A 21,578-nucleotide genomic window follows, 5' to 3' on the forward strand; every position below is an offset into this window, starting at 1 on the left:
CTAGCTTTTAAAAGAATTAAGCTGAAATCAAGAGAGGAGAATCTATAAGTGCATGGAGAACCCCTCCTTGGCATGTCTTGGCTAATAGCCTCTTATTCTCTGCTGGGGGGCGGGATAGAGCAAAGCCTACTGTGGAAACTCACTCAGCAGCTTGGCCCTGGGGCACAGATAGATGGCCTCTGGCCTCTGAGGGACCAGCCAGGGCTCAGCAGTTATGTTCAGACTCTGGAAATGTTCCCTTCAAGATGAGAGGAAACAAAGGTACCCAAAGAAAGTACCCTAGGAAGTATTTACAAGAGGCTGCAAAACAGTTATAAAATAATTTTCTGACCCTAAAATTAGAAGGAAAGGTTTGATGTTCTGAAGCTAAGGTGCAGGATGAATGTATATATGGGCCTTTATAGCCAGTTTATGAAGCGCTTGAAGACAAGTAATTGTGGTTTTGGCAAAAAGCTTTAAGGAGGCTTTTTATTTCTTTACAACCAAGATAGAAAAGAAGTCTGGTCCCAGAAATCTAGGCTGAAGTTTTCTTTAGGTACTTTGGAGAAGAGCAAATTTCCAAATTTCAGGTAGTAATTGATGATAGCATGACGAGCCATGAAAGAAATAGCAATCATCACATAATAAATAATATTCAAATGTGTATGATAACAAAAACAGATGCAAAATTAATGATATTATAGCCATGCATGCAAATCACAGGTATTAAAGAAGGGTAGGAGGGAGTTCAGAATTCTGCCAGATCAAAATCCTAATCATTCAGATAAAAAAGATGATGCATTGATACAAAGAATGCGTGTGACTGCCTATGGGAGCACACCGAATGGCAGGACTGGGATTTTTTCTGCCATATATGTCAGCACAGGAGCCAAAGTATGTAAGGGCAAGTTGAAACCTACTACATAGCCAAAAGTGGTATTTTCCATAAAGCTGTCTTTTTTATTCCTTCATTCTTTCAGCAAGTATTTCTTGAACTTCTATTATGTGTCAGGCACTGTTCTAGGCACTGGGAATACAGCATTGAAAAATTTGTGTCCCCTTGGAGCTTACAGTTCATGTAAGTCACTTAAATTTTTTTCCAGGTTGAGTAGAAAATATTACTTGGAGAATAACGGTCTATACGGATATAGATGAGATCTTTTTTGTAAGTCACTTAATTTAAATGATAAATTGGATATATTGTGCTGCAAGTAACCTCTTTATCTATATCAGTCAGGGCTCTCTAGAGAAATGGAGCTAATAGTGTACATGTACATAAAGAGATTTATTTCAAGGAATTGGCTTATGCAATCGTGAGAACTAACAAACTCAAAATCTGTACAGCAGGCAAGTCCTAAATCTGTAGGGCAGCCTGGCAGGCTGGAAACTCAAGCAAAATTTGATCCTGAAGTCTTGAGGCAGAATTTCTTCTAGAAAACTTCATTTTTGTCCTTGAGACCTTTCAACTAATTCGATAAGTCCCATCCACATTATTGAGGGTAATCTCCTTTACTTAAAGTCAACTGATTATAGATATTAACCATTTCTACAAAACACTTTCTCAGCAACAGCTAGATTAGTGTTTGATAAAAGAATTCGGTACTATGGCCCAGCCAACCTGACACATAACACTAACCATTACACATCTACCCTATAAATCTATTAAGTGCTGATCACATTCCAAGTTCTGAGATACATCATGCACAGTCCCTGCCCTCTGAAGTAAGGGCATAAACCATTTAATTCAATAAATACATAAAAATATGAAGCTCTATACATCTATAAGAGAGGTAAAGAACAAGTGCTAACTTTGAGGGTCTGGAAAAAGAAACAGTACTTTTAGGTAAAGAAGTTGGGAAAAGCTGAAAACACAAAAGACAGTTGACCTTGTCCTTAGAGAATGGGTAAAATTAGAGCAAGGAAAACAGGAGGGTGACTTCCTAGTGGAAGAAATGGCAAAAGCAAAAGTGTAGAGTCAGGAAAATGTGTGATGTATATAGAAACATGGAGTGGTTCAGTTGGGCTGGAAATATAGAGCATTCATCAAAACCTCTTTTATTTAGCTAGTGATTACTCAGTACTTGTTCAAGTACTTATTCCAAAGATATTAAAACATTTGCCGATGAAACAGAGAGATCAAGAGGCTCCTCCAAAGTCACACAGAAAACTTTCACATACAAGTCAGTGCCATTTTCTTTCAGAAGCTACAGTTGACGCTTCAAAAATGATTTTTACCATCCCTAAGAAAGGAGACTATGCTTTATCTTTGTTATTTCAATTTACTTATCTTTGAAAATGTCATGTTATTCTTTGATAAGTGGAAGAAATTTATTAGGTCCTAGCTTTCAATGAGCATATAGGGATCGATGCCCTGAACAAGATGGTCAGGGATTTATATATCATAAAATTAAAACTTACTGCTTTTAGCACTCAGTTGAGGGTATTTCTTGGTTTGTGCTATAATTAAATTGCCATGGTCAGGGGAATGGTATGCAGAAAGCAAGTACATATAGGAGCCACTGTGTTAACCAGAAAGTCAAGTTCACCCAGGACTCCTGTTATTTCACAGTTGTGTGCTTTTTATATTCCACTTGTTACAGTTCCTTTCAGCCCGCACGTTTCCATGCCCCAAGCCCCTCCCTTATTTCAAGGAATAGCTGTTGGTCTAGCAAGTCACTATGAAATAGATATTGCCGTGCCTTACTCCACTACCAGGCTCCACCATCCCTGCGTTAAAGTCAGTCATCTTTTTGCTAACCTAGGAATTCATGTTTTCTACTAATGACCTCACCAGCCATGGGTTTGTTCCCCAAAATGATGGTTTTATGGCACTCAAAACAATGTGCCTGGTTTTGAGACTAGTATAACATTTTTAAAAATTAAGGGAATTATAGGAATTAGAGGATTCCAGACATTTGCCAAGCAAGTCTTTACTCAGTTTCATATCACGGTGAATTGAGCAGAAGCAAAGTAGACCTGTCTTCCTCCTCTGCCCCTTCTACTTTCCGCTTTATGAAAGGGAAGCTGAGGACCCAAACCAGGAAGTGACATCATCAAGTGTCTGGTTTCATATCTCCATAAAATGCATTACTTTAATTAAATCTATCAAAGAGGCTAGTAAAAGGGAGGCTGGGGAGAAATGAGGTTATTGATCAAAGGTATTAGATAAATGGACATCACCAAGGAGTGGATATTCACAAATGTGTGGACCGCTCAAGGGGGATCAACGTTCAACTTCCTCAGTGGATAGCTGGACATTTGTCTTGTGACGATGTCCTATTATTTCCAGTGGTGGGGAGAATCAGAAAGTGTCTAAAGATTTAGAATCCCATTACTTTAAATTTACACAATGCTTTAGATTTATTGTGTACGATATCATCTTATTGCTAATCTCCACAACAATCCTGTAGGACAGGCAAACCATAGCCTCACAGACTATTGGATTACATTTTGGAGGGCAGAGTTCAACCCTCCACAGCACGTGAATAACCTGGTTAGCTGTGTGTCTAAGAAGGTATCTGTGTGTATTTCAGAAGGGCTGGTGTGGAGAGATAGACATGGAGCATCTTGGTGAAGATAAATGGTAATCACACTAACTAACTGACGGTCTTCATTAAATAAAATTTCTCCTTCAAGAGTGGGTATTAATCTACTGTCACAAGGTTTAGCTTATTGTTTTTCACTCTGGTCTCAGGATAAGGTCCCATCCCTTCAGATAGAGAGAGGAGTATCCCCTGAAAAGAGTGTACATTCTCAAAGACAATCATCAGGGTAGAGGGCCTCAGAAAAGTACAAACCGCAGGGCTGAGGTACGTAGAAAATAAGAAGCCTCACCTGCTTGATATTGGAACTAGAAGAGTATGAAAAGTCAAAAGTTACTTCAGGATGGATCAGGCTCCCATCTGTGGGGTGGGCATGGGTGTGGCAGCTGGGGGAGGCATCCGTTTCTTCCAGGACTTGAGAACACCACAAAGCTGGGCGGGAAAAGCTGCCCATGTAGCTGATCATTAAAGGAGGAAGTGCTGTCACGTGGGGAGAGTGCAACAAGTGCTTTAGCAAGAAATTCCTTTGGGAACAGGAAGTTCCAGGTGGCAATGGGGTTAGCGGAGATCCAGCCCCTCCACCCCGGGATTCTAATCCTGCCATTGCCCTCCTTGGGAGACTTTACTCTGAGTTTATTCAGGTGGGTTCCCTTGCATATTCACCGAGGGATAATATTTCAATGATAAAACAATGGAAGGGGGATGGTGAATGCCAGCAACTTCTTCTTGATGTTCTCCAGAGAGGGAGCATTTCCCACAGTAGTGGTCTGGTCTTTTACAGTGCCTTAAATAGACACTATAACTAGTTGAGTTCATAGAAAGGGAGATCGAGGTCCAGTTTTCAGACCTGTGGTAACCACTCTCTGTACCTGCGTGACTCTTCATTTCCTCAACAACTTTGCCCTTAATAGCTAGTAATTTCCAAGCTCTTGTTGAGTCTCAGACAGCATGTCATTCAAGCCTCACAATCTCCATAAAAGGTTATTGGGTTATTCCCAGTTTTCAGGGTAGAAAACTGAGGTTTGAATTGATCATGTAACTCGTCCAAGGCCACATTGTGTAAGCAGCACACTTGGACTTTCACCTGTATCTACTTCAGTAAAACTCTATGGTCTTGACCACCACACTGGGCTGCCTTCCTGGTTGCCTCCCAAAACATGTGATGACCTAGTGGAGAACTTGATTTCTTTTTTCATGTTTAAAAGACAGCTTAGATAAGTTACTGGGAAACCCTCTCTGAATTGCTATCTGAGCTATAACTGTGTTCAAAATGAAATAAAGAAAAAGGTCACCCTAATGCTAACCTCCAAGAAGGCTTCAGTCAATTCAGCACCTTCTTCAAGCTGTAAATTTACTCACCAAATTGTCTACTTAGATAGTCACTCCCCTCTCAGAAAGAAAAAAAAAAAAAAAAAAAAAAAACGCAGACTGTTCAAACTTTTAATATCTGCATCCCAAATAAATACCACTGTGGAAAAGTAGTTCAACAAGTATTTGCTGAGTGTTTTATGGGTTCTGTACCACACTAAGAATTGAACTGTTGCAAGTGGTAAGGGTGTAGATGGTGATGTTGACTACCATTGTCTGTGAGACCTGGTCCCTGACTCAGAGCAGTAATAATTTCCACAGGAGCTGTGCTAACAAGTGGAATTTTAGAGGTTGAGACAGGTTAAAACACCAGACCAAAACCAGATGTCAATATGAGAAAGACATGCTTGGGCATTCTAAGGTTTATGTTCTTGGATTAGGAAGGTGAACACTTTTTGTGGAAGGTTCTGAAAATGAAGCAGAGGAGATTTAATTTGGCTTTGTGGGCAATTAATGAGGCCATTAAAGGTTTAGAATAGTAATATGATGAAAAGATAAGAAAAATCCAAACCAAGTGTCATAGTTAGGACATTTTTTTATTTTGAAGGCTTTACTATCAGAAATAAATCAAATTAAGCAAAGTAAGAAAAAGTATAAGTAGAGAAATTTGTTGGCTCATATAACAGGAAATTCAAGTAATGGACTTACGTCTTGGTTGTCCAGGCATCAAATAATGTCATCAGCTCTCTCGATTGGCTTCATTCTTAGTCTATCTCCATGTAATATTAAAACGTCTGCCAGGCTTACATGGGTTTTAGAGATTATGGCCCTAGAGAAAGAGCCTCTGCAGAAAAGGCACTGAAGTGAGCTCTGATTGGCCCAGCTTAAGTCACATGCTCATCTCCAAAAACTCACTGTGACCAGAGGGATGAAGCTGCTTGATTGGCCAGGACTGGGTCACATGCAAGCCCTGAGGTAGGGAAGTGACTCTGGTCAGTCCTTCCCCCACCTCCTTTAACTGCAAGAAGTAAGATATTTACAGAGTGAGGGTGGAGTAGTTTCTCAAAGGAAGAGATACTGTGCCCCCCCCACACACACGTGTATCACCCAAGCTTGACTTGAAGACATTTACAGTCTAAAATAGAGCACCTCTCTTTTCTTTAAAATGTAGTTTGTTCCTTTAAAAATTACTTTTATTCATTCATTTTATAGGTATTCAATGCTGTGAGACATAGCTCCGATTTTTCTTTTTTTTTTTTTTTGCAGTACGTGGGCCTCTCACTGTTGTGGCCTCTCCCGTTGTGGAGCACAGGCTCCAGACACGCAGGCTCAGCGGCCATGGCTCATGGGCCCAGCCTCTCCGCGGCACATGGGATCCTCCCAGACTGGGGCACGAACCCATGTCCCCTGCATCGGCAGGCGGACTCTCAACCAATGCGCCACCAGGGAAGCCCCATAGCTCCTATTTTTGAGTACCTACCACAGAAGTTTCCTATTTCTCTATACATAGATAGGTTGGGTTCTGAAAGTTAGTTGTAAATATTTTTGTTCATAACTGAATCAGTAGGTGTAGCAAAGCTAGATAATTGACCCCCAAAGACTCCTTCATAGTGTAAGTTTGTCACTAGGAAGTGATGCCCAGCTTGGGATTATATTTCTTGCTCCTGCTCCTGTGCGTCTGGAGTGGGAGGCATCTGGTTAGTTCTTGCCAATGGGAAGCATGAGGAAGTGATGTGTGTCTCTTCTGGGTGGGATGGTTAAGAGGTGGGCATGCCTTTTCCAGAGCCCCTGTCTCTATCTGTTAAGTGAATGGAGAAGCTTCTAGGATCTAAAGGAGAGCTTAGTCATGAGAAACAGAGCTTCTGGCTCTCTGAACCTGAAATGTCATCCCACAAGCATCACCCACACTGAATTCTTACATGAGTGAGAAATATACCTTTATTGTGTTAAACCAACAGGAATTAGCAACTTACCTTAACAAATACAGAAGACGTTTAAACTTATCGTCCACATCCTCACTTCTACCACATACAATCGTGAGTGTGATCTTCAAAATTTAAAGCCAAGTATTCACTTCTTCTTACAGATGTACCTTTCCTTCAACATTGTTTCCAAAAATAACCAATTTATTTCATATGTAGGAAATCTGTTGAGTCAGGCCACCTCCTTCCTTGATAATTCCTCTAAGTGTGGAGAATCCTTCAGTAGTTATGGTGCCTACACTCCCTCCCTCTTCACTGAGATCCTTCATCCCACACACTATTCATAGCTTGTAACAGATCTCATCAGCAAGTTTACCCTGCTTCCCCTTTAAATTCTTTTATGAACTCATGGCCTTCTCTGTTCTGAATAAACACATTGCCACTAAAACTAGAGTCCTACGCTCAAGTGATATTTTGTTCATCAGTCACTTTCTGTTGCTCTTAATGATTCTTGCTGATTGACCAGGTAGACACAGATCCTTGCACCTGCTTTGTGAATAGCTCTTTGTCTTCAGAAAATTTTCTGCAGTCTTTTGAATTATGCCACTTAAAAATTTTAAATATACCCTACCTCATTTACATAATTATCATGTGTCTCTTCTTATTAGCACTTTCAATACCTTCCTTGCCTTTGCATTTAGTGAATATTATGGATTAATAATCTTTGCAAAACGGCTTGAAACCTAGGCACATAAAGAAAATATGCAGTAGAATATGACAAAGAATGTGTTGACCCCACCCCAAAGACAACAGCTGATGTCCTCTGTTGATGGTGAGCCCACCTGATATATTTTTACACTGTTCTTAGCTTTACCAACAGGGTGAATGCTCTTAGGTTGTAGAGTCTTGGAATGCCAAACCTAGAAGGGTTATCTCATTCAGTTAAATACTTACATTCTACACACACACAAAAAAAAAGAGGTTGAGAGGGGAGAAAGAGATTCCTTACCACATGACTAAAACTTTAATGCAAATGAGAAGCAGACTTGAATAATAAGTGAAGGTTTTCTAGACACCCTCCAGTCTTCCCTACCAACATTTCATAAAGGCATTTTATTTTCTCCAACACAGTTTCTCCTCTCAGTCCTTTAAGAAAATACTATGTTTGCCTCACTCCCAGGAGAAAGTGTAGAGAGAGATTCACCTGGAGACACATCGGATGTGATGTGGATTTGTCTATGTTTCATCAATTCTTAGGCTCTGGGTAATGGGGAAAAAATGAGAGAAGCTGAACAGATCTATACAAACAAGACCCATGAAAGAGAAACAGGGAAAATGTTGGTGTGGGGTGAAAGATGGAGGGACTCTAAAGAAGCTGGTGCTTCTCAGAGAATTCAAAAAGTGAAACCTATCACTTCCCATTTGCTCTCAGAATCCAGTGCTGATTAGTTTGACAGTTAGCCGTTTTTGAGTTAGAGTGAATTATTCCAACCATCCTTGAATATTCCAAAAATCATTGAATAAATTACGCTGTGCAAAATGCTGCTTTTCAAACTTTTATTTGAAATATCCCTAATGTCAATGGAAAGAGAAGTTTTATCCCTGGGCCAGAGGATAAAGCCCAAAGAAAACATTTGTTACCTTTAAAATATGTTAGGTTAAACCATATGCAGTTGCCATTTTTATAGGTCAAAAATGGTTGAATATTGGCAATTGCATAAAGTCCAATATAAGAATTTTACTTTCTATTTACAACATACATGTGTTTATTTTCATCTAAAGATAGAATTTTAAGTTCCTTATCTTTGAGTAGAATTTGTGGACCAGGAAGGTATGTCATGTTCAGCTGGTGATTTAAGTACCCTCTGGCAGTTTGAAGGTGGGAGAAAAGCAGCAAACTTCTCAGAGACACCAAGCTAGGCAACTTAAGAACAACCAGGGAGGGGCTGGCTTGATTCAAAATCAAACTTGATGGTGGGTTTTGCAGGATGGTAAGAGATCTGGGTATAAGAATGAGCAGAATAAAGTCCCTCTAAATAATCTGATCCCCTAGTTATTTTAGTCTTGTCACCTCCATAGCACTGAATGCCCTGTGTCAACCATTCCTAGGAAAATTTAGAGTCGCCCCATCTGGAGTTTTTGGAGACAAAAGGTATACTCATAGCAGCCAGGAACATCTATTTTGTCTGATTGCTTCTGTGTGTGTGTGAATGTAAATGTGGCAGGGTAATTTCTGCGGGTGGAAATAGGATCATGATTTATTGGAATAATGAAAGCAAAGGATGGAAAGCAAAGGGTTAGAAATCAACACTAACTCTGGACACTAGCTCTACATACTTTGCAAGATGCCAGAAACTTTCCATCTTTCCTGTATAATTTTTCTTAGCTAATATCTGTTCCCTATTCTTTTTTGGTAGTAAAACATTTAAAATCAGAGCTCTGGTGGTTTGTCCAAGGGATAGAGTGGGAAGTGGTGGGAACCTTTAGAAAGGGAGAGACACTAGTTCTTTGAGGTCTAAGGCAATGAAGATGAAAAAGATCCTGGGTCTGAGGACTTACTGTGAGAAAAAAACATGTAGCAGGGGGAGGGTTCCTGAAAAACCCTATAAGTGCATGAATACTTCCAGATGCTCTGGTGATAAAAGTGAAAGTACATCCACAGGCACATGGATGTTGCCGGCTGTGTGGATAAGAGCCTCTAGGACTAAGAAGTCAGACCTTTACAGGACAGAGCAGAGCATATGCTTACACAGACTCTTGACTCCAACATCCACAGGTACCAATGTCCACAAAAGAATAGAGAAGGGCAGCCTCATGAAAGGAGAAAAAGGCAACCTGAAACCCAGCTAGTAAGAGAAGAAATCAGCCACTGATTTCCCCTTAAAGATCCAAACTAATTCAGGAAGTGGGTTTCTCTATTTCCCAGAGTCATCTGTCAAACTTTTCCACCCAAATCTTAAAGGAGGGGACCACATCAAGAAAATATTTTATCTATTCCAGAGTCAGTCCAAACATTAAATATTCAAGTCCTTATTTTATTTCAGAATGAGTTCTTCTTGATTCTTGGGTAAAATTCGATACTTTTCCTTTAATACATTTTCTTGGTCACTACCAGGACTTTAGAAAGAGCTCTCATTTGATTTTTAAAAGATAATTAGCCAACTGGATATCTATACAAGAGTAAATTTTTACCTCAGCAAAAGGGTGTAGTCAGCAGATAATTCACTCCTGTGGCTTTTCATTAGCTAACTCTCCCTTAGGGCAATTTAGAGGTTAAGACCCTTCTCATCCGCTTTCTTAGCTAATGTTAGAAATACCGCAGCATTTCACCAGGCAAAGGAAAAAAAAACCAAAAAAACAAACAAGCAAACAAAAGACAACTTTCGCCAGAACTAATCTTTGTAATTAAGGTAGATATCATTTATTGAGTGTCTCATATGTTATTCATTTTAGGTATATTATTTAATCCTCTCAACAACCCTATGAGTCAGAGCTCATTTCTATGTGAACAGGAAAAAACCAGGTTTGGGGATGTTAAGTAATTTCCCACAAATCACACAGTTAATAAATGGCAAAGTTGTCACGGTCTTTGTGACTCCAAAGTCCATTACGTTTCTGCTCTGGCCTTAGAGCATCCCTATTCTTTAATCTCACACGTAGGATTAAAAAATCTCAACCATCATTATGGCTCCGGGGATTAAGAGAATCTAAGAGGAAATGCAAATACTTCATTTCCAAGGGCAATACAGGGCCCCAAGTCTACAGTGGTTTTCATAATTTTTTAAATGCAAAAATAATCTTATCCAGAACTGACTTATAAGATAGAAACACATTGTGTTAATGTATATTTATATGGTAAATCAAAATATGTAGCATTTGCTTAGTATAAAGAAATGAGCTGTTTTTATAAATATGAAAATTTAAAATTAGGAGTAAAGATGGCATTTTAATTTTTTATCAGCTTGACTATTAATGAAATACTAAATATTTGCACACCGCCTAAAGCACCTTCTGAAAATTATTACTTTTGAATCTTTCCTTCTTCTCTTCAAAATATACAGTCTTCTCCTAAAGAACCAGAAACTTGGGTAATGAGAAAGGAACTCTGTTCTTAAGAGCTCATGTTTTAATCAAAAGAGAAATAGCATGACCACAAATAATGTAAGGATGAAAAGTGTCAATTGATGTACAAAATATTATGGGGGTTTGGAGCAGAAGTGATATTCTGCCTGGGTGTTGGGGGTGGGGATCTTGGTAGACTTTGGAAAAGAGGTAGATTGTCAAGAGTGAAGGGAATACTACATCCTGTGATCAAGAGAATGGCTTTTAGATGGAAAGAAAGACATGATGACGGAGGAGGAAAAGGGCAGATGGTAGAGCTAAAGGATAATCTGAATTGTGCATGGGGGAGAGTTGTGATGTTATGACTGGACAGGAGAGTTGGCATCAGGTGGTAAAGTCTGTGAATGTCTTTCTGAGGAAGTGCAGCTTCTATGCTATAAGTAATGGAGGCCATCAAAAAGGTTTTGAGCTGGGAATCAAAGACAACCAAACTGTCCTTTTCATGAGGTTAGTCTGACAGCAGGCTCCAGTGGAACATGGATCGAAGGAGGGAGAGCTGATTGTCAAGGAGAACAATGAATATGCTCATCATGACTCCAGTAAGAGGGGTCATTCTGGGGGAAGGATTCTTCATGATGAGGGCAGGAGACAAGGTCCAAAGCTATGGGATGGGAGGAGTAAGGATACAGAGATGTCCTGAGTTGCTGGGTTGAATAGTGTTCCTCCAAAATTCACATCCACCTGGCACCCATGATTGTGACCTTATTTGGAATAAGGTCTTTGCAGATCTAATTAAGTTAAGATGAGGTCATATTGGATTAGGTGGGGTCCTAAATCCAATGACTGTTGCCCTTACAAGGACAAGAGAGATTTGGAGACATGAAAAGACAGATACACAGAGGGAAGAAGGCCATGTAACAATGGAGGTAGAGATTAAAGTGATGTTATTTCATGCCAAGGAACACCAAGGATTATTGGCAACCATCAATAGCTAGGAAGAGGCAAGGAATGATCCTTCCCTAGAGCTTTCAGAGAGCATAGCTCTGTGGACACATTGAGTTTGGACTTCTAGCCCCTAGAACCATGAGAGAATAAATTTCTGTTGTTTTAAGCCATCAACTGTGTGGTAATTTGTTACAGCAGCTCTAGGAAACTAATCCACCTGGTAAGTCTTAGAGTGAATGATGGTGATCACTGTCAGGGTCAAGGAGAGATTTATAAAAACTCAATATACTAACAAGGAGAGAGCACCTTTCTATGACAAATTCCATAGTGAGCCTTTGTCGGTAGCACAGAGATAAACAAGGTACTGCATCTAACTCAAGAATCTTACATATTAATTGATGGGAGATCATGAATAATCAATAAAAAGGGACTGTAATCATGGGAACAGATGAAGAAACTGACCCTCAGTGGAGAGAAGGGATATACTAAAATCCACAGTGCTATCAAGTGTCAGTAATGGGCTTGAACCCATCTCTCCTGCCTCCTAGTTTAGTTCTGGAGACAGATTTTCACAGGAGAGAAAAGCGAAGAGGAGGAGCATGGCAGAGTGGAGGAAAAGGCTTAGAAAAAGGAGGCTGGAGCTCTTCAAGAATCAGCCCCTGCTTTTTTTTTTTTTCTTTTAATTCTGTCCCAAAATGGAAACATGGTCATCTGCTCGCAGATTCCCAATCCCCGGGCCCCAAACTCCCCTAGTGTCTGAGAGTGTTGTCCTATTTCTTTTAAATCTCCAAAGAATGACAACAATGACTTCATTGCTTTGACCATTTTAATCTCAGCTGCTAAAAGAATGAAACTTAGAATAAGTAGGTTACCACAAGTTCAGAACAAATGTGTCGAGTGTTTCAGAGAAACTATAGAAAAACTTAGAGAAAAACTATAAGTCCTAGCCAATGCAGATAACCACTACCTTGGGAAAGGCATTTGATATGTGTTCTCATCATACAGTAATATTACAAACTGTTCAGATTTGGGGGAAAAAAACACCATGCTGGTCATTTAAGTTCATCTGTCCTTCTTTTAGGAAGGACTAACATATGAACCATCCCAGAAAGAAGAGATCTGGTTGACCAAGACATGTCTTAGAGTCTGGTCAAGGGACATGCTTACTGGTTTCTACACTTGTACAAATGCTGAAGATGGAAAAGCCTTCCCTTATGTATTTGGAGAATTGAAGTAGGACTTTGGTAGGTATTGTCTCACTTAATTCTCAAAGCAACCTTAGAGATCTCAGTCGACCTTCTCATTTGAGAGATGTTAAAGCTGATCCCCCAGAGAGGGGAAATGACTTGCTAAAAGTAAATTAACACAAGAGGAAATGACATGAAAAACACTTGGAGACATGTTTGGCTTAATTAGTCACTAAAGAAATAGAAAACAAAGCAATCTAGTGACACTACTTCACATCTATCCACTCACCAAAAATTCTATATTTTATATATAATTTTATTTTACCTCGATGATCAGGCAAGGAAAGAGGCACATTCATCCACTGAAGATATAGTAAATGTGTTAAACTGATAAGATTCTTTTCAAAGGCAATCTGCTAATTTAAACCATGAGTCATACAAATGGTCCTAACCTGTGACCCAGTAGTCTAATCCTTACATCCTAAAGATTTGTAAATTTTAAAAGACGAACATTATTTGTTCAAAGATTTTTAGAAGAGTGTGATTCAGAATTCGAGACCTCTAAGATCATGCTGTCTGAGCTCTTTCCAAAACATATGAGCAAACCGAGACCCACAGAGAAATGATTATCCAAGGTTCTGAGCCAGGGTTGGAATCTAAGAGTTCTGTCCAAGAATCTTTCTGTTATGCTCTGAGGCATTTCAGTGAAAAGCTAAATGCAACCCAGATCTCGCCAAATCAAAGAACTAGTTTAACATACCGTTAAGAGCCTGGCTTTCTGGGTTCAAATCGTGGCTCTACCAGTTACTGGCTAAGTTGTTTAGGGCAGGTACTTAATCTCTGTGTTCCATCAGCTAAACCAGTGCAATAAGAGAATCCCTTATATATTCCACCATTGCTGCCCCACCAGGTATATGCAGGCTCTGACTGACTCCGTGACTTTGTGGAGGCAAACTACAGAGTACCTAGCCTTAAGCCTTTAATGCCTCAAGAGGCATTAAGCCTGCCTCTTGTCACCTACACTGAGGCTTCCCTGCTGATACTCAAGTGTGACATGTGCCAACCCCAAAGTGTGTGGCAATAAAAAGTCTCATGTGACAGATGGGAACTGGTGGATAAACAGTTCCTCCTTCCTCCCCCTGTATGACCGTCTGAGATGCAATTTATGCAGCTTTTTGCAGGATGGTCTCATGGGAAGACCGTCTTGTTAGATGGAGCAATTGATCACACTCGATGGTAACCAGCTTGATAACCCCCCTTCAAATGGACTCCCCTTGCTTCCTTACCTCATTTTACTTTTCCCTCACCCCTGCTCCCGGGGGATTGTACCCTGAATAAAGTAGTCTATGGAACCCTTGGCTTCAGGCTCTACTTTCTTTTGAAACCAGGCTAAGATAGATGGTACCCACCTTGGAGGGTTAAATGGAAGAAACATTAAATGAGTAAAAATAGGTAAAGTGCTTAGAACCGTGCCTGACATTATAGTAATTACTTTGTAAGTATGAGCTATTTTTATCGACTGCCTCACTGTGTAGCTCTGTAAAATGGCACATATTTAGATGGTGCCACTATATGGAAAAATGTATGTGAAACAACGGTAAGCAAAAAACCGCACTAGGAAGAAAGCATCACATGGATTATAACTCTATAAAAATTATATATACCCCCTGATGGTAGAAGAGATGACATGGAGTTGGAATTGTGACTCTTTAATGGGGAAGAGGTGCTGTGTTTATGTTTCCCCAGAGGTGGTTATTTATCCAAAATGGAGTTTAAATAAACAGAATGGACACAATCTCTTGGAGACTCTGCACACACCTCTGCTCAGAAATTCAATCCAGTGCTTATAACTCTTCATAGTTGGAAAACCCTTCCGTGAAGGTCTTTTCTTTCTTTCTTTTTTTTTTTTTTTTTGCGGTACGCGGGCCTCTCCCTGTTGTGGCCTCTCCCGTTGTGGACCACAGGCTCCGGACGCGCAGGCTCAGCGGCCGTGGCTCACGGGCCCAGCCGCTCCGTGGCATGTGGGGTCCTCCCGGACCGGGGCACGAACCCGTGTCCCCTGCATCGGCAGGCGGACTCTCAACCACTGTGCCACCAGGGAAGCCCGGTCTTTCCTTTTTTATACTGCAGTTTTAAGCCAATTTCCTATAATTCACTGTTTCTGAAGATTGGAAACCATGAGGCAGTTTCTTCGATGAAACAACTACCCATGAACAGGGGTCTCTGTTTCTATTTTTCATAGGGCTGTGACACAGCAGCCTCCTGTCCCCAACTCAGGGACCAATCTCCTCGGTAGTGGATTCCTTGACAAGTCATCAGTTCAGCGAGAGACTGACTTCTCCCCTCTCCTCTCAGTCCCCTTGCAGTCTAGGCTAGGAAATGGTGATATGCAAATTATGAGGCTCGAAGCCCTGAACTTGGCTTCTTTAGAATCTCATGCACATCACCCTTGTACAGAGAACAAGTTAATGTGAGCAGGGAACATGTTTCTGTGGGGATGGGGATTGGGGAGACTCATTCTACTCCCTTTCCCCATTTGTTTGTCTGGGAGCCCAGGTCTGTCTTTGGTCACGACCCATCTTGGTTTAAACTCTCTAATGGCTCCCCAAGGCACTTAGAGTTAAACCCAACTTCTTGTCTCAGATACAAAGCCCTTCCTCAACCTGATTCTGTTACCTCTCAGTCCTTATTTTACACCTCTCTCCCTGGCTCACCCCTTCCTAGCTCTACCAGTCATTTCTTTTGTTTCTTAAATGCATTAAGCTTGTCTTCACCTAAGTCTCTTCAGACTAAGAGCCCAGAATACTCTTTCCCTCGATGTTCACCCATTTGATTTTCTCTTGTCATTCAGATCTCTCAAGAGAAGCATTCCCCTGCCATGTGGTCTAAGATACCTGAATCACTCTTTTACGCATGGCCCAATTGCAGTTCTTTGGAGAATAGCCACCCAGTGTTGTTCTCGTGTTGTTATTCATTTACCATTTGGCATGAACCTCACAGGAGGGAGAACCATGTGTGTCCTGTTCTCCTGTTCTTCCTCAGAGCCTGTAGGGGTGCCCAACGCAGCGCACTTGACAAATATATGGCAGCAATGTGTGATACGTAGTGAGTGTGTTTGGCAGGAATTTCCACGTGGTTCAGGCAGAGGAAAAGCTGCAGATGGCAGCCTTTCTTCTCTCTTGAGCTGGAAAGAAGGCCAGGTACATTGCTTTTCTACCCCTTTGTACACCAAAAACTATGTTATTAACACCTTCCAGGCGGCAAAGAAAAGGAGGGCACCGAGTCTGATCCACCTGTGCCTTGCAGTTTGTTGGCTCAGAAGAGGAACTGGCTGAAGAATCACACAGAGCTCCAGATTTAAAGAAAGACTTACTATAAAGCTATAGGAATTAAGACAGTGTGGCATAGACTGGTGATAGGATAGGCACACTGATCAATGGAACAGAACAGAGAGCCCAGAAACACCCATACAACTATGGCCAACTGATTTTGGCAAAGTTCCAAAGGCAATTCAGTGAAGAAAGAATGGTCTTTTCCACAAATGATGATGGAAGAATTGGACATCCATAAGCAGAAACATGAACTTTGCCCTAAACCTCATACCTGATACAAAAGAAAACTCAAAATGAATCGTAGAGCTAAATGTAAAACATGTAACTATAAAACCTTTAGAAGAAGTCAGGATATTTTTTTTTGACCTGGAGTTAGGTAGAGTCCTTTTTATTGTGGTTAAAAATAACACACATGTGTTATCTTACGTTTCTGGAGGTCAAAATCTGGGTTTCACTGGGCTGAAATCAAGGTGTCAGCAGGTTGCCGTGTTTCTGGAAGCTCTAGGGAAGAAACTGTTTCCATGTCTTTTCCAACTTCTAAAAGATTCCTTGGCTTGTGACCCCCTTACTCCATCCTCAAAGCCAGCACTGTAGCATCTTCCAATCTCTCTCTCTCTTTCTCTCTATCCCTGCCCCTTCGGTCAGAGAGTTCATTCGTCAACATGACACCAAACGCATGATCCATAAAAAAAATCGACGCATAAATAAATTGGACTTCATCAAAATAAACAACTCATACTTTGTGAAAGACACTATTAAGATAATGAAAGACAAGTGAATGAACGAAAATATTTGTAAATCTTATCCCTGACAAAATACTTTTATGTAGACTAGTAAAGAACTCTTAAAACTCAAGTGTAAGAAAACAAACAATTTAATTTTAAAAATGGGCAAAGGGGCTTCCCTGGTGGCGCAGTGGTTGAGAGTCCGCCTGCCGATGCAGGGGACACGGGTTCGTGCCCCTATCCCGGAAGATCCCACATGCCGCGCAGCGGCTGGGCCCGCGAGCCATGGCCGTGGAGCCTGTGTGTCCGGAGCCTGTGCTCCGCAACGGGAGAGGCCACAGCAGTGAGAGGCCCGCGTACAGCAAAAAAAAAATAAATAAAAAAATAAAAAATAAAAATGGGCAAAAAACTTGAACACTTTGCTAGAGAGGAAATATGGATGACAAATAAGCATATAAAGGGATGCAATAGGAAAATGAAAATGAAATCGCCATGAGATTACAATTGCACACCTATTAGAATGGCTAAATTTTCTTTAAATTTACAAAAACAACTAACACTACCAAGTCTTGATGACGATGTAGAAAAACTGGAACTCGCTTGCATTGTTGGAGAGAAGGCAAAAATGATACAGCCATTCTGAACGATAGTTTGGCAGTTTCTTATAAGATTAAGCTTACCATATAACTCAACAACCCCACTCCTAGGTGTTTACCCTAAGGAGATGAAAACTGATGTTCACACAAAAACCTGTACATAAATGTTTATAACAACTCTATTCATAACCACCTCAAACTGAAAATAATCTAAATTTCTTGCAACAGAAGAGTGAATAAACAAATGTAGTATATCCATACAATGGAAAACTACTCAGCAGTAAAAAGAAACAGATAGGGAAGCAACAACATGGATAAAGCTCAAAGGCATTATACTGAGTGAAAGATGCCCATTTGAAAGTTTCTAGGCTGCATGATTCCATTTATATCACATTCTCAAAAAGACAAGCCTGGGACTTCCCTGGTGGCGCAGTGGTTGAGAATCTGCCCGCTAATTCAGGGCACATGGGTTCGAGCCCTGATCTGGGATCCCACATGCCGCGGAGCAACTAGGCCCGTGCACCACAACTACCGAGCCTGTGCTCTAGAGCCGTACTGAGCCTGCGTGTCTGGAGCCTGTGCTCCGCAGCAAGAGAGGCCGCAATAGTGAGAGGCCTGCGCACCGCAATTAAGAGTGGCTCCTGGGCTTCCCTGGTGGCGCAGTGGTTGAGAGTCCGCCTGCCGATGCATAGGACACGGGTTCGTGCCCCGGTCCGGGAGGATGCCGCATGCCGCGGAGCGGCTGGGCCCGTGAGCCATGGCGGCTGGGCCTGCGCATCCTCCATGGCGGGAGAGACCGCGACAGTGAGAGGCCCGCGTACCGCAAAAAAAGAAAAAAACAAAGGGTGGCTTCCGCTTGCCGCAACTAGAGAAAGCCCTCGCTCAGAAACGAAGAAACGAAGACCAAATCAGTAAGTGCAGAGGTCAGCGTGGGAGGAGGGTGTGGCTGCGAACATCAGGGAGTTTTTCAGGGCAATGGAGCTGTTCTGTATACTGATTGTGGTAGTGGTTATATGAATCTATGCATGTGTTAGAATTCATGGAACTGTACACCAAAAAGGTAAGTAAATTTCATTATATGTTAGTTAAAAAAATTAAATTAAGAAAAATGTGAACTGATGCTGAGACCTTGAATCCAGATTCCATTGCTTTCTGGGTGTGCTATATTGGACCAGGTACTTTCTTTAAACCCCCGTTTTCTCATTACCTCAAATACATATATGAGTATCCACGTCTCATAGGGGTGTTTGGTGAACTGAATGAGGCAATGCATATAAAGTTGTGTGTGCAGTGGCCCTATAGTGAGCACACAATAAACATTAGCTGTTAATATAGGGTCCCAATTTTCAGAAAAAAAAAATCTTTAGAGGAGGTTGCACAGCATGGTAAAAAGAACATGAGCTTTGTGGACAGTCAGACTTAGCTTTGAAGTACTTATCATCTTGGACAAGGTAATCAACCTCTCTGAACTTCAGCTTCCTAATCCTAAAAACAACTATAATAATATTCACTTTATAATATTGTGGTAAGCATAACAATTAATATATGTAGAATACCTGGAACTTAGTTGGTGCTCAATAAATGATAGCTGTAGTTATGATTTAGAGTGTTTCAATAAGTAAAGCATAATGTCCCCTGGCAGTGAAAAATTATGCTTACAAATGGATAATCTGCAATGATTAATTATGCAACCAAAGAAAGAGCTGACATTATGCAAATGTTCTAGTTTGTACTGGACTGGTCATTCATACATATTTTCCTATTCATAGCCAAAATATTAATTGGTTGAAATGAACACTGTTGCATTCTAATGAGCTCTTAAAAGGACAAAAAGATTTTTCTAGCACAATGCTAGAATAGATTTTCTGATAGTTTGTATTTTTCCATTTTGGTATTTTATTTTGCAAATGGAGTCCACAGTTCTATAAAGTGACCTTCATTTTATAATACTTTCCAACTCTTATCTCATGGGTGTGTCTCAAAGTAATGTAGGATCCAAAGGAACCTAGAGTCAGCTAGAGGGGCCTAGTGGCCCCTATGGGCTAGGTGTCCAGAGACAAGCCGAAACTCTTCTGGATTGATGATTTTCTAGGTTGCTCTCATAGTCATTATTACTGTTGGCATCACTGTCATATCATCAACATCATCCGCCAGGCTCAGGTTATTAAAAAATCACTCTTTGGTTCTATAGCACCTCCAATGTTCCTGAATATTATTTGTCTTTTTTTTTTTTTAACTTTCTTCCTTTGTTCATTGATCCATGAAAAGGGAAACTGTTGCTTTAAGGAGATAACACCTGCACATTCAAAGAAATGATGTCACTCTGTCAGCCAAGAGTATAAAAACACACCTTCAGCCAAAGATATTTCTCATGTTATATTATTTTTCAATGTTAATAAAAATGTTCTGAAATGGGTGATATTGTTTTATTGTTGCTTATGACATTATGGAGGTTACTGATGGGAAAGGAAGAACAGAGTACTCGAAGCACAAAGCTGGAAAAGATCTTAGAAATTCTAGCCTAGTATCTTTATTCCATCCATGGGGAAAACAGAACTCTAGAGAAAAGCATCGTAGGCACGTGTGACCTATAAGTGACAGGCTGAGTCAGGATGGGAACCCAGGTGTCCTGCCCACAGGATGGGCTAGTGGGCTCTATCATCACCTCTCCAACAACAGCCCTCCTTGTTTTCTTTTCTACTCTTTAACCCTAGTTTTTCAGAATTTACTTAATTTATAGTCACTGGTTCATAGAATACTATCTATCATCATTAGTCCATGCAAAGGCTCTCTCTTGTTTTTTTACATTTTCTCCTTCATTCACAGCTGTCATTTCTAGTCCTTTCTCTCCCTTAGATGCTCATCCTACTGTATTTGATATTTTCTTAGCTATGCAAATACTGTATTATGTATGTATTTTACTTAATTATTTTGAGCTATAAATCTTCATTCAACATTATGGTTTTGGGCTATGTGGCTGTATATTTATTTGGTTAAATAACTCTGACCATAGCCTAGTATTCCAAAGTATTAACTACATTTTACTTATCTATTCTCCTCTGTGGATTGTAGGTAACTTCTATTTTTGATAGTGCAAGCAACGCAACAGTTAACATCCTTTTATGTATCCCTTAGTGAACTCATGGGAGAAATTCTCTGGGTACACACATTAGTGGGATTGTAGGGTCATAGGATACATCATTCTTAATTTGACTAAGCATTGCCAGATTCCTTTCCACAAAGCCATACGTTTTACACTAAAACCAGCAATTCCTGATTTTTCCCATCTCCTCAAATCCTTGTCAACATTTGGTAGTATCTTCCTTTCTTATTTTGCCATTTTGGTGGGTGTAAAGTGGAATTGAATTGCTATAGTTTGCATTCTTCTGATTATTAACATCTTTTCCTTTCATTCTTAACTGACCTTCTTAAGGTCTTTCCTTTTTACCAATTACCGTTTTATATCCTCTGACTACTTTTCTATTTGTTTTTCTGTTTCTTTTTTTGTTGATTTGTAGGAGTTCCTTACATAGTCTAGATATTCATCCTTTGACTGTTAAAGATGTCACAAATACATTCTTCCAGTCTTTCCTCAGTCTATTGTGTCTTTTACTGAGCTGAAATTCTTAATTTTGATGGAGTCAAATTCATCAACTTTTAGCTTTATGGTTTGTACTTTGGGATGTCCCTTTGGAAGACTTTCTTTGCCTTTCACAAAAATATCCTACATATTCTTTTGGCAGCTTTATAGTTTTATCATTAGCATTTAGGTCCTTAATCTACCTGAAGCCCATGTTTGAATATGGTATAAGGTAGGGCTACAGTTTTATATTTCTTCATATAATGCTACTATTCCAGTTTTCCTACTGCCATCTAAGCAATCCATTCTTTCACTTCCTTTCCGCTCCAGTCTCATTTGAAATGCTTTAGGATCTAAATATTTTCCACTAAATCCAGAAGGTTTCCTGAACCATAGATAC

Source organism: Mesoplodon bidens, assembly GCF_964165515.1.
Source record: "Mesoplodon bidens genome assembly, chromosome: 5".
In the NCBI taxonomy this organism is placed as follows: Eukaryota; Metazoa; Chordata; class Mammalia; order Artiodactyla; family Ziphiidae; genus Mesoplodon; species Mesoplodon bidens.